This window comes from Bactrocera oleae, chromosome 4 (genome assembly GCF_042242935.1).
Source record: "Bactrocera oleae isolate idBacOlea1 chromosome 4, idBacOlea1, whole genome shotgun sequence".
In the NCBI taxonomy this organism is placed as follows: Eukaryota; Metazoa; Arthropoda; class Insecta; order Diptera; family Tephritidae; genus Bactrocera; species Bactrocera oleae.
Window position 1 is genome coordinate 45192153 of NC_091538.1, and position 13896 is coordinate 45206048.

Here is a 13896-nt window from a genome sequence, read left to right on the forward strand (position 1 = left end):
CTAAAAAACTGAAGTACTAGTTCGCGTATATTCAAAACAGACAGTGGAAATTTTTTTACATTATTTGTGTCTAAAAAGGTATTTTTACCTTCCATTCAGTGGGGTAGATACATACTACGATTTTCATAGCTTCGAATTTATTTGGTCTGCAGTGGATATCTTCATCTTAAGCTCAAATTTTAAACGGATGGATTCTATTTCGCACTATGCTCTATTTCCTACTTAAAAATTAAATTAACTTCTCTACTAAATGACCTTTTGTGGACTAGTTCCCTTCCAAGAAATTCTCAATATTTTTTAATCACGATTTCGCACAAATATGAGAACGTTATGAAATCATATATATGTATGTGCGTAGTTTTTCACCTAAGTGTGATCTGTTTTCATTTTATTTACAAAAATCTCAATCAATCACAAACGACTCAAGCATATTGCGTATACGCATTGGCATACTTGCATTAAGAGCAACTTTATTGCGCAAGTAAACAATCTTTCACTTTAGTTTGTTAGTTTGTTTATTTAAAAAATCTTGACTTCAAAACTTAATCGTTTTCACCAAATATTTGATTTTCCCGGCTACTTCTTGTATGTATGCAATACACCTGACCTTATGGATAATGTTTGTTTTGTGAAATAATTTTTCAAGTCAAACAAATATTTTCGTTGTAAAGATAAGTTGAAATGACTTATTGTTTCAAGAAAACGGATCCGAGAAAATTTTCTACTTCAAAACAATAACTTTTTGATTAGTTTAAAAAAGTAATTACTGAGATAAAAGAACTACAAAAAACGCTTCAGTATTCGTACTTACATCGGTAAGTTTTAGTCAAAGTTCAAATATCTTCGTTCGATTCGAAGATAGTAATTCAGTTTGTCACTAGCATTTCGTTAATGTTTTTCCTGTTAAACACTATTTCTAATAAGAGTAAGTTTTTAATTATAACAGTAACCTTATTCGACTATCTACCGCCGCAACGAGCTGGTTGAACGTACGAGTTCAAAAAAAGGGTGAATTTTGATTTTTCGAACTCTATGTACATTCGATTATCGATATTTGGTTTTTTGTTATAATCGGACTCATATGTATGTCACGTTTTTGTGTGCTCTACGCCGGTAACGAAACGTTGGTTATGACGTCGAAACCAATGCCCAATCAACTCAATGGAAGCTGCCAGATGAGCCAAGACCAAAAAAGTCACGCCAAGTTCGATCAAATGTGAACGTTTTGCTAACTGTTTTCTTTGATTACAAAGGTTTGTTGCATCATGAGTTCCTACCACTTCGTACTATTAATAAGAATACTACAAGGAGGTTATGCAACGTTTGAGTGAAGCAATACGGCTCTAACGATCGGAATTGTGGAAAAGAAATCGTGGATTTTGTCGAAAATTGGTTTTCTCGGCTCGAAATTATTTTTAAATTATAATGGCAAACCTTTATCTTTATAATGAATCTAAAACTTTAAAATATAAATATGCGTTTTATTTCTTCTTGAAAACCACAAATCTACACCCGAGTTGTGACTACAATGAGAATTTTTCTTTTAATGTCAAAGAATATTATTTTTATATACACTTTATAGTATATCGTTGTACGAGATTAAATAGTGGAACTAAGTGAAATTCTGTTATTTGAACTGACTGTTAAATTAACAGATTACAGTTTCTGAGGCTTCAACTAATGGACAAATTTTAAAATTAAAGTATATGCACTTTTGTATAGAAAAACTCCTTAAGTAATATTATTTGTAACTACTTCGCACATTTCGGCTTAATTGTGCATGTATTGAAAGTTCATTATAGTTTTCTTTCTGCCAATCTGCTGAATACTTTTCGCGCCTTGCATGAACTATCAGCGAATTTTTAATTGTGTTAACAGCATGGCCTTTGCATTTTGCGACGTTATTCTTTCTCTTTGTATACGCGAATAAAGGCGCGCTGTAAATATAAAGGAAACTTGGTTGCAAAAGTCATTGACGCTCTGTGAATACTCACACACACTCGCACCCACAAACACGAACATCCTTTACATGAACCGTTAAGTCGTTTAACACGCTGGCGCTTAATCAAGCAAATTGCGAACGGTGAGAGGACAGATAGAAGAAGAGAATACAAAAAACACAGATAATAACAATAACAACAATTTCGCCAAGTAATAACTGAATTTACAGTAGTGTGTAATAAATTGTAACTAAAGGCCCATTCACATACAACTTTCGTTGCTTAACGTGACAGTTCACACTGAAACAACGAACCGAGGAAAATAAAGGGTATGCCACAATGAAGGCTTTGCTTTCAGTGTTTCTCTCTAATGAAAATGGCAACTGTTGCTTGGCAAAACGTAAAAAGATGACAGTTGCACAACATTTTGCTTGGCTTCGCGTCGAAAACTTTTTATGTGAATGTATTTACACAAAAGCATACATCGCACTTTTCTGTTAAATCAAATGTCTGACGCAAAGCGAAGCAAAAGTTCTATGTGAATTGGCTATAATAAATGCTGACAGGATGTGTGCGCCAAGAACATGGCCGAGTGCTCCGTCGGCTGCTTGATAAGCTTTGCGCGCTCAGCGGAGGGTTGACCCACACATTTGCCCGCATAAAACTCAGCTTTAATCATCTCTATCAAAGTGCGTTAAACTGCAATGGCAGGCACTCAGTTGAGCTCAAAGAGGTGCGTGGCGAGCAAAAGGCAGCGGTAAGCATTAAAAAGAATGAACGGATTCAATGAAAAAGGTGGAATGAAATATATAAGTATCATCATCAATGGCACCAGTTGAAAGTGCTGACGCTGCTGTAGGTATATTCGGCAGAGATTTATGCGCTGCCAGCACAGCGTGACATGTGTGCAAAGCATGCAATTTGGCGTGCACGAAGCACACGAAGAAATTCGGCACACACAAGGACGCGAAGCAAATATTCGATCAAAAAAGTTGAGCAGCGAGCGCAATTCAGCCGAATAACCTAGCGACCAACAAACCAAGCGATGGACAGCGCAGCATGCAGTAATTATTCCAGTAGCGTGATTGTCACGTAATTGTTGAATTGGGATTGCAGATGTCAGCTGCAAGTGCAGAATCTTGTCTGAGATGATATTTTTGCGATGTTGCATAGTGTGCAATTGATAGACGGTTAAATTGAAAATGATGGCGTCCAAACGAATTCTTTAATGTGATTGAGAATTATCAGAATATTATTCTAATAATCTGAATTAGCCCTGACTAGTTATTTAAGCTATATTAACTAGTCGCTCACATGTACACCAATTTAATTTGCTAAAACAATAAATTTTTTCTCTTTTATACCTTTTTCGTTTTCTTTTAAACTTAACTTGACTTTAAGCTTAACTTACCTTAACTTAACTTAACTTAGAGTAGCTGAATTACTTACTTTAATTTACTCTGCTTTACTTTACTTTACTTTCCTTTACTTTATTTAACTTAACTTAACATAAATTAATTTTACCTAACTTAACTTAAATTAATTTTACTTAACTTAACTTAAATTAGTTTTACTTAACTTAACTGAACTTAACTTAACTTAGTTTAACTTAATTTTACTTTACTTTACTTTACTAATGAATTTTTTCTATTAATGTTTTACTTTAAACTTAATTTGAGATTATTTTACTTTACACATAATTTAACATTACTTAAAATTGAATTTACCTTAACTTTACTTTACATTAAAATAACCTTTACTTTACTTTTTAACTCTAACTTAACTCTTAACTTCACATTAGGGAAGCAAGTACTAGTTCCAAACTTAAGTCAGCGTGTTTTTGTTGTAAGCATTTTATGATAAGTTAATAACGTACAACATAGGAATAAGAAGCAACATTAAAAATCCCGTTATATAATTTATAATATCAAAGTGGTTAACATCTTGAAGATACCGCCTAAGCTAGTGCCTGTCATATTTGGTTGGCAATTTCTCGCTTATTTGCGCATTTCAATACTTGTTGCTCCCCTGATCCTTGCTTTTACACACGAAACTACGCATGCTACCACGTAAGAGACACTTCCTTACACACATACACATACAATTTCAATATATGTAGTATAATTCGGTTCGTTGAAAAGTTAAGTCGTTGAAATTTTCGTCAACAAACAAATTTCTCACACAAAACCCGCCAAAAATAAATATGAAAACTTTTGAAGGAAGACAGAAAAAGAGGTTGCTAATGCAGTATGGGGGGAAGGCGCTGCGCTGAAGGAGTTTGTGAAAGAGGAAAACCGTCGACAGCACATAAATTATGAAGCTAGCCCCTTTAACTTTGTAACTTGGCAGATTGAGGAAGACATGAAATATCAACTGCTTATCTTCAAAGGATAAACGGAAATGCCGTTTTGATAGCAACTTAACCATTTTTTTTAGTTGGTAGAATTTCGCCACGGAATATTTAAAATCACGAAAATTTTGCTTCAGAGTTTAAAAATAGATTTTAGGATACCGGAAGAGTATTTGAGATATTTTTAAAAGAGATAGTAGAAATCAAAATCATTTATTCTTATAAACATTTTCAGGTGCAAGCAGCTTCATGAAGTATGTAAAATCGAATGTCATAGAACTTGAAAGAAATTTGCAAGTAATTCAGGGTTCCCGAAATTTTCGAAATTCCCCACCCATCCATTTCACATTTAAGTTTCTCGTATACCTTCAAGCTGCAGCTTTTGTTTACAAATATTATGCGCCGCCATTACTTTCAGTTTTTATTATGAGCTTACTTTTACATTTTTTTTATTCTTTTGTGGTTGCTAATTTATTTCTTGACTGTAAAATTTATAGCGACAGCAGGTGCTCCTGACGCTTGCTACTTCACTCAACTCGGGTACAGGTTCCGCTTGGCGCTCCGCTCGATCCCACCACGTTTTCAATTTTGATATTAAGCTCTTATTGTTGTTTATACTGTTTATGTCTGTTGCAGCGGATAATAGCGAATTATTAATTGTAATGCCATAAATAAGGAAAAGTTTTGTTAACACCTAGATTTATGAGCGCTTAAAGAAAATTTGCTGGCGAAGATGTTAACTAAAGTATGCCATTCAAGTCAAGTGGGATATTTAAGTTGCAATACCGAAAATTACAACCAACAAGTAGGCAAGTAGTTCGGATACCGCATTTAACGGCAAAAAAATATAAATTTTTAAATTTCCGAGAGCAATGGGATACTTAACTTTGCCCCTTAATGAATGTTTAACTTGGCTATCGATTTGATTCAGGTACTATTGAGAGATAACTCTAGAATTTATTTTACTATTTTTAATTCTAAATGGCTAAAGTTTAAAAGTAAAACAACATAATTTCCTTCGAAATATTAAAAAAAAAAATAACGTTGATATTTGAATGTTTCAAATACATAGGATAAAATAAGAAAACTATACCAGTTGAAAGTGGTAGTTAACAATGCAAGGATTAGTTTATTAGGGAAAACTATTAAATGAGAAAAATTAAGACCTTCAGTTGTGTTCGGACGTCAGCAGATAATTTTCAGCAGTCGAAAGCATTTCGGTTGTGAAGAAACTACTGCTGGAGTATAAAAACTATATGTGAACGTTTAGTTACCAATTAAGAATAACTAAATATCTGAACAAATTTTGCCGTTTGTTTCATTTGAACTGGTATTCGAGCGCCACAAAGCACAGTAAAGGCAGTGAAGTTCTCATCATTCTTCGAACTGTCAATCAGTCTGAGATAAGTGAAAGGTTATGAGGATCTGTATGATCCAATGATGGCGAGCTAAATGACACACCGTCGAAGCACTTTTTATGTGACCTACATTCCTATATACTTTAGAGCATGTGGCTGTATATGAAGAAAGTTATCGGTTGCATGTGAAAATTAATGTTTTCATTGTTAAAAAAAATTATCAACTAACAACTGGAACAGAATTGGAGATAGATAAATTGTGATCAAGTTTGCTCCAATTTCAAAATCTTCCATTCCTAATAAAGCCTGGTATCTCCTTTTTCCGATAATAATAAATACCTTAGAAGCCATTTATCAATACCAATCTCTTTTATACGGTGCGGTGTATGAGTAACAGATATGCAAATTTTTAAATTGCATGAAATTTGTAAAGCTTTTCTATACGGTTTAAAATAAAAATTTATTTTATTTTCCACGACAGTTACACCTGCGTTCTGCTTAAGTTCAAACGAATTTATACTTTCTGGCATTTTGAACAACTTGCACATTATTTGTCTTCGACTGGCGCAAAATCTAAACCAACTTTTTTGATTTATTACATAACGTCGTTGCCACGTGGTTGTTTTATTTCACAATTTCAGTAATATCAATAATGGTTGCCGCAAATTATTCGACATTCTTGGTTTTGCGTCATTTAAGCAAATTTAATTTGGCAGGATTTCGTTTTTTCGCGCTGTCGAACTTTCTTTCTGAAACTCATGCTTTGTCGTACCATAGCTATCTGCAATTTTGTCTGCCTGTCATGTCAGCTGGCTGTTTGTTTGCCAAACTGTCAGTCTCTTTATCTGTGGCACTGCATAACTGTACATATTTCTTGGAGTAAGTTCTTTGAATGCAAATGCAAATAAAACTGTATTGTATAAGTATTTATATACCCAGTAGTGAGAATGTCAGGTGAATGGCATTAGGAAAAAGTAATATTTAAATTTCTAATTAAATATAATGTATAATAAATCTAATATATAAATATATTTTTATTAATTTCCAATTTTCTATTCACGAGAGAACGGAATTATTCGATTTTTTGAATTTATCGGTTATTATTTTTTTATCGATTTTTGTCTATCGAGTTTTTTTAATATTCATTAAAGTTGTTACTTTAATGTATGGACTTTCCTTATGCATTTTATGGATTTATCGATTTTTTAATAAATCGATTTTGGAATTTCATTAGATATCCTAGACGGTCATATCATCACCATAGGCAAAAAAGTGTACGTTGAAAATCCTATGAGCCCATTAAACATTAATAGTCAGAAAAACGAAATCCAAAATTGAGGTAAGACATAACTCTCCAAACGAAAGGCCTTGAAAGTTATTGTCTGAGCTAATCAAGTGAGTAATTGCTTTAGGCTAAGCCTTAATAATGCATTTACTTATAAAGCTTGCAGCATCTCTGATGAATAACAATTATTTACAAATTATTCATTTTATAATGAAAATATTTTCTTCAAATTTGTGAATACTTCCTCACTGGTCCACTGCGGATCATATTAGAGCAATGATTATAAGAAGTGTCTCTAATAAATATCGACACATAAATTTACAAATATTCGAACACTATATACTATATTTATCTATACGCTCGTAACAAAATAGGCAAACACATAAGCTGTCATCTAGAAACACAAATACATTTGTGCTGACTAACTTTTGTTTGATTTCTCATTTAGTTTTATTTGTTTCGGCTTTTCGCTTATCATCGTTTTCTTTTGTTTTACGACTTTCATTGCAGTTTAATGTGTTGACGTTGCTCTACTTTCTACCGAAAACTAAATATCTTCAAGTTATACCGAAATCATCCTTATTTACTTTGATTTTGTCTCAGGCGCATTATTTATTGTATTTATTTCAGAGAATTTTGCTTATCAGCTTGGCAAGCATTTGGCCATTCACTTTCAGTTTTGTGTGTATTTGAGTTCTATGTTCAAACATTATAAATACAAGTATATATTTTCTTTACACGTACATCAATATTTATTAAAATGTGTATTTGCGCACTGACGCCTAAATATATACCAAAACTGCTTTGAGGTGTGAAGTCTTATTTTATTTTATTGCCATTTTACTTGTAGTACTTAAATTGATTACTCGATGACAATAGTTAGTTTTATAACAGTTTGTTGTGAGCGTAGCTCAAGTATATATTGTACACATATCCTACACCATATACAATATATTATATGGTATATGCATATTGAAAATTATAATAGCGTTGTCTCACTGCTACATTTCTATGTGGTTTTTTATTTGTATCGTGTAATTAGAATTTCATAAATTACATAAACCACAAATTTTGGTTTACTCTAACTGCTGATGACGTACATGTATCATACACAAATGCATATCATACCATATGTACCGTACGTGTGTATGTATCTATCCTTACCACAGACACATCAAAAGATATTCTGTCAAAACACGCAGACATCACTTTACACGAATTATAGAAAATTTATTGTTTAATTGAATTTTTGTGTGTACTATTTTCTTCGTTGACACTTCGTAAAACACTTTACTGTGCACCTAATTTTTACTCTAACTCAGTAGTGTTGAAAATTTTGTTCTGTTAATTTTACAAAAAAAAAAAACAATTCTCAAACAAACAGAGCACAAACCTTTCTGAGGGACAAATTTTCTGTCAAAATACGATAAATCGACGCTGCGGATATTGATAATTCCGATTCCATATATTTAAGCGATGATTTCGGCTCTTTTTTAATGAATTCACGTAAAAGTTTTACCAAGTTTAAAACAAAACTTAATGTTGTCTCTTTGTTCGATGCTCATTTTTCGACCGACACTACAAATGTAATGTCACATGTAGCGCGATCTCTCAGCTGTTATACAAGTCAGCTGTTATATAAATTTTATACGACAACACTGAAGAATACACAATTGAGGGATAAAAATTTCAGACAGATGCGTTTTACATGGTTTTTGAAGAATATCAGTCATATAGGAGTTAGATTTGACTCTAATACCTCTGACATGGCCGCGCTTATTTATTTTAATTGAACCATCTTCCCAAGGTTGCGGATGTGGCAATGACTGATTTTAAATGTTGCGACTTATGTATTCTCATACAGGCTTCAGTATGTTCTGCGCTGTCTTTCTGCAATAAACAGTCTGGACATCTAATTTAACAGAACGACGGTGCTATGTTCGATAAACAGAATGAAGCTTTATCTGTGAGACCAAAGAACGGGTCACCTAGAAAAGAATTGTTATACCCTTTCCTATCCAATATTGTTGTGACGGTTTAATGCTTTATATTAAAACTCATGTTGGTACAGACTATTCAAGCTGTAAGGCCAAATTTTTATAGGACAAACATTTTAACATCTCTCGCGCCAGCGTGACAATAAGTAGAATCGGGTGGTAACCCCGCCCACTCCCCATATAACGGTTTTGTTAAAAACTACTATAGGTGCAATAATTCAATAACTAAATGCGTCACAGACCATAAACTTTACATTTAAAATGGCGCAAGAGGGGTCTATAGTAGCAGACGATGGGCGCGGCACCGCCCATATTTAGGTGATATCGCATATATCCGGACCTACTTATCCAATTTCAACCTAATTTGGTTCATACGATTGTTTTGAAATTCCCATATGACAGTGCGAAAATAAGTGAAATCAGAAGCAACCACGCTCACTTTCTATATAAACAATTTAAATTCTATCTGATTCTGTCACATTCCAGAAAATCAAAATACATATCAAGATTCAATAGTAATATCCGGAAAAAATATGCACAAATAGTGCCTTTAAGTTATGCCATCTCAGGTCTAAAAATTGTCAAAATCGGACCATAACTATAACTAGAACATAACGCTTCATCCAACCTTATGCCGAACATGTCGTTCAATGTGTGAGTTATAATATTTATAAAATTGCTTGAAAATATGATCTCAAGTATACTTCAGCAATGTCAAAATTAACTCAAGGGATGGGCTATCCTTTCTCTGCCCCAATATAGCCTGTATATAATTTCCCACATTCCACCAGACAAAATGTGTGATACTTTAATAAAATTAAATGAACAAGTTTTCTTCCAAATTGTGTGGGAATATAATGAAATTGGCCTAAGCCTGTTATGCCTAATATAATAAATTGCGATCCTCTGGTTGACGTTTTCCCATCAACTCATTATATTCAATTTAGTTGCTATAGTTTAGTTTGTATGTAATATTTCTTATTTAAGGTTGATTTTAATATAATTTTCGTTGCCACGAAGTGAGTCTTTGACCATCAATAAAACATCAACAGCATTTTATACGGTGTAAGGAAGAGGAAACTGCACAAAAACAACAACTTGCTCCTTGCGGAAGTAGGAAGACTAGTGTCGGTATCCAGGATGATGATAATACCTGAAACGCTTCGGATGAACTAGTAGATGATAAGTTCCCTTATAATCAGCATCAATTAATCTACTTACACTAGTCAGGAGCTGATAAAAAGTTATGGAAGAAAGCTCATAGGTTAGGTTAGGTTAAGAGGTCGATCATAAAAGGTTCTCACTTGCATAGAACGCCTGTTCGTTATAGTACCTAAAACTCCTATAAACTGGATTAAAATACCCTTACATATCGAGAAGGTGCCTTAACCATAAGCTCATAATGCTGATTGTACAATAACTCCGAGATATTGTTAGACTACAACAAAATTTAACTAATAAATACTGCTATTCTAATAGAACTAATATAAACAGTAAAGCCCCAAACAAGTTTCTCACTAACGGTAAGCAAACTTTCACATTTTTTACCACACAACAACAAGTGGTTGCTGCATCGGGGGTAGGGGAAACGAAAATTCGCATCTGCCCGATATTCATTAAAAAACAATAAAAAGGAAAGATAAGCTTTCAAAGCAGGAAAAGAGCACAATAAAAAGCATGCAATAAAATTGAAATTCTTAGAAGCAAAAAACGAAAAAAATAAAACACACCAAAACCACCTTTGAAATCGTATACGCATATAGACTACGCATCATAAGAGACAGAAAATACTCGAAAGCGGCGGCAGAAATTATTTATTGCCATAAACGCCCACAATTGGCAGACCAAATGCCACATATTGCTACGCATTTCGTTGTAGTTGGTATGTACATACGCTTTTTCATAAGTATATGTATATCTCTCTATTATATATAAAAGTTTTCTGCTGCTGTCAACTAACATAAGAGCGAGCTAGCTCGCGCTCGGCGCTGCGGGTGAATAAATTTAAGTATTTACTGTCCGACAGCGCAATACGAGCATATTGAATGGCGTTTGCTGGATGCGGCAACGGCTCGCCGACATAGTTGTGGCACAAAGACACGAGGCTTTTGCATTCCGCTGGCATTCATAATTTTTTTCGAGATTTTTTTCGCGTCGATTCATTTATTCCATTTCATGTTTTCTTTTCATTTATATTTTTACCATTATTTTGTGGTTTGCCCCGCTTATGCGCTGTTAGCGGTCACACACACACAAACATAGCGTTTATTTACATATTTTTTATTGCGCTCATTGCGTCAGCGATTTATGTCGCTAGTGACAATTTTCACATCGTATTAGCAAATGGCAAAAAACACGAGACGCAATTTATATACATTTTTAAACGGCAATAGATTGGGCGCCCAGCTGCTGTTACAACTTGGAGCTGCAGTCCACTTGATGCTCGGCATGCCAGGCTTTGCCTTCAACCCACGGCTCTCAGCTTATATTTGACTTACGCGCACAGCCCTTAACCGCCGTATGTAATGTAAGTATATATATATAAATATTCATATATATATGTATGCATTTACTCCCTCTCTGCTTGGCGGAAACATACTTTGGGTTTGCCACCCAGCGCCGAGCTGCTGCATGCCGCCATTAAGCCAAGGGTTGTAAAAAATCAATTGCGGTTATTGAAGTTGATTGCCATCAAGGGAATTGAAAAGTCAAATAAAATTTAAAAGTATATCTCTGATAAGACTTCGTAAAGCTTTTTATTCTTCAAATTTGCGGCAAAGTATATGCAACTTTAGGCCTGTCCAGGCTGTCGTATTTAGTGAAGCGAAGGCATAATGCTTTTTTGCAAAAACCATGAAAATTGAAAAGCTGCTTTAATAGAATCAGTAAAGACAAGATGATTAATGTACTGGTATTTCATTCATTTACTCAATTTTAATATTTTTTTTTTATTTACATAAAAGTGATTTTGTTATTAAAGAACCATCTGAGAAGGCTACTATCAGTTATATCATATGAATTTCAGTAAAAGCTGAGACTTTAACTTAAGTCCCTTCAATACCTATAATTCGTGCCATTTGTTTCACCTGAAGAATCAGTACATTAAGTAAATGGAGCTCAAAACAGAGCTTTTCATGTACAATAAAAGCATTTCATAACAAATTGTTAAAAAGAACTTTCTTAACCATTGAGGATAAGCATTATTATTGTCATTGGCATATTCGAAACCTTCGAACCAGAATTTCAGTTTATAAGCAAAAACATCTTACATAACTTGATCGAATATAAGCTATGCCATCACCAGTCCCTCCTTGTAAAAACTAGTCATCGAATTTAGCCACAGGATAAAATATAAAGAACTTAACAACTTAATTTCAAAATTATTATTCGAAAAAAATCAAAGTGGGCATCTTCGATATGTCATTTCTCAGCACGGCTCGGTCGTTTTGTATGACAGCTATATGTTATAGTTGTCCGATCTAAGCAATTTCTTTTGAGATTACAGCAATGTCTTGGATAATAATCTGTGCTAAATTTTTTCAAGATATCTTGTAAATTAAAAAGTTTTCCATACAAGGAGCTTAGCTTAATGGGTCAGTTTGTATGACAGCTATGTGCTATAGCGGTTACTACAAGTGGGCAGCTGTTTGGTTAGAAAATAACGAGCGCAATTTCAGACCGATTTCTCAGCCATGTTTGTCAGTCTGCCCGTCCAAACTAGCCTCTCAGTTTTAGAGATATTAATCTGAAATTTTGCACTCGTCCGTTTTTCCCCAAGGAACTGCTCATTTGTCGGAACCGCAGATATATGACCACTATAGCATATAGCTACCATACGAACTGAATGCTCGGAATCAAGTTCTTGTACGGAAAACTTTTTTGTTTGACCCGATATCTTCCCGGCATGGTTTGTTATCAAAAACAACGCTATAATCTCCAAACGAATTGCTAAGATCGGACTACTCCATAAAAACTGACCGATCAAAATCAAGTTTTTTTATGGAAACTTTTATATTTGTGAATATAACTTCGGTGCAGTCAACGTTAACGTTTTTTCTTGTTTCTTTCCTCACTTCGTGCGAAGCAAACTTACAACTCAATAAACGCATACGAAATTCGAACGACACGCTCTCTTATCAACTATGTACGATCAACTCTATTGAAACATAAATTAATGGCAACAAGCAAATTATCAAAGGAATGCAATAAACAAGGGTCGCTAATTTATTTATGTTGTTGTTAGTTGGCATTAATTAGCGCAACATAAAAACTTTCACTGCGCGAGGGGAAAAAAATTAAAAATTTATGTGCGAAAGTAATGCAATGCAACGCATAAAACGGAGTGCAAGAACATAAGGACAAGGGACAGAAGGAGTACACACACATATACTTATACACATGAATATATATATTCCATACGAAGTGGAGTGTGTAGCAAGGAGGAGTTGCTGTGCACGATGAATTAGAATATACGGTAAAGGACAACACACACACGCAGACTAAGCGCGATACAAGTACTTGTGTGTTAGTGTATGTCTGTGGCCGCTTGCTCATTCATGCGGAAAGAGGGGTGTGCATGAACGGAAAGTTAATGCAACATGCCAAAAAAGCGAGAGTGAGACAAACGGTGAAGTATTTGAAAAATGTGCCGAATGCGTGTGTGTAATCAGCAAGTAATGGTATGGCGTAATAGTATTTGTAATGGTGTTGGTAAATATTGTGATTGGTGGCACACACGCATGTGGGCAAGTGTTGCATATGGATAAGGTGCAATAACTTCCGTTACGTTACGTTCCGTTTTCTCTCTGCACCTCGATTTATAAAACTAGCATCTGCTCCGGTGTCAGCAATGCAATTGATGTTGTTGTTGCTACAATTTTTATGCTTCCTTTGCACAGTGTGCAACTAACATGCGATCGGGAAATAATGCCACACACACCTAAGAACACACGCGCAAGTAGGTAGA

The 13896-nt window shown here is 34.3% G+C and overlaps 1 protein-coding gene across 4 annotated transcripts in view; it reads right to left on the bottom strand.

The window, feature by feature from the left end:
• The window catches only part of dpr12 (defective proboscis extension response 12), a 237419-nt gene that overhangs the window by 155125 nt on the left and 68398 nt on the right, over positions 1-13896 (bottom strand). The window contains exon 1 of one of the 4 annotated variants that reach the window (XM_070108083.1): positions 1995-2077. The exons of the other annotated variants lie outside the window; for them this stretch is intronic. The gene's annotated coding sequence lies outside the window, so the exon portion shown is untranslated. Of the gene's footprint in view, positions 1-1994; positions 2078-13896 lie in introns of those variants that run through there. 4 annotated transcript variants of the gene reach the window in all.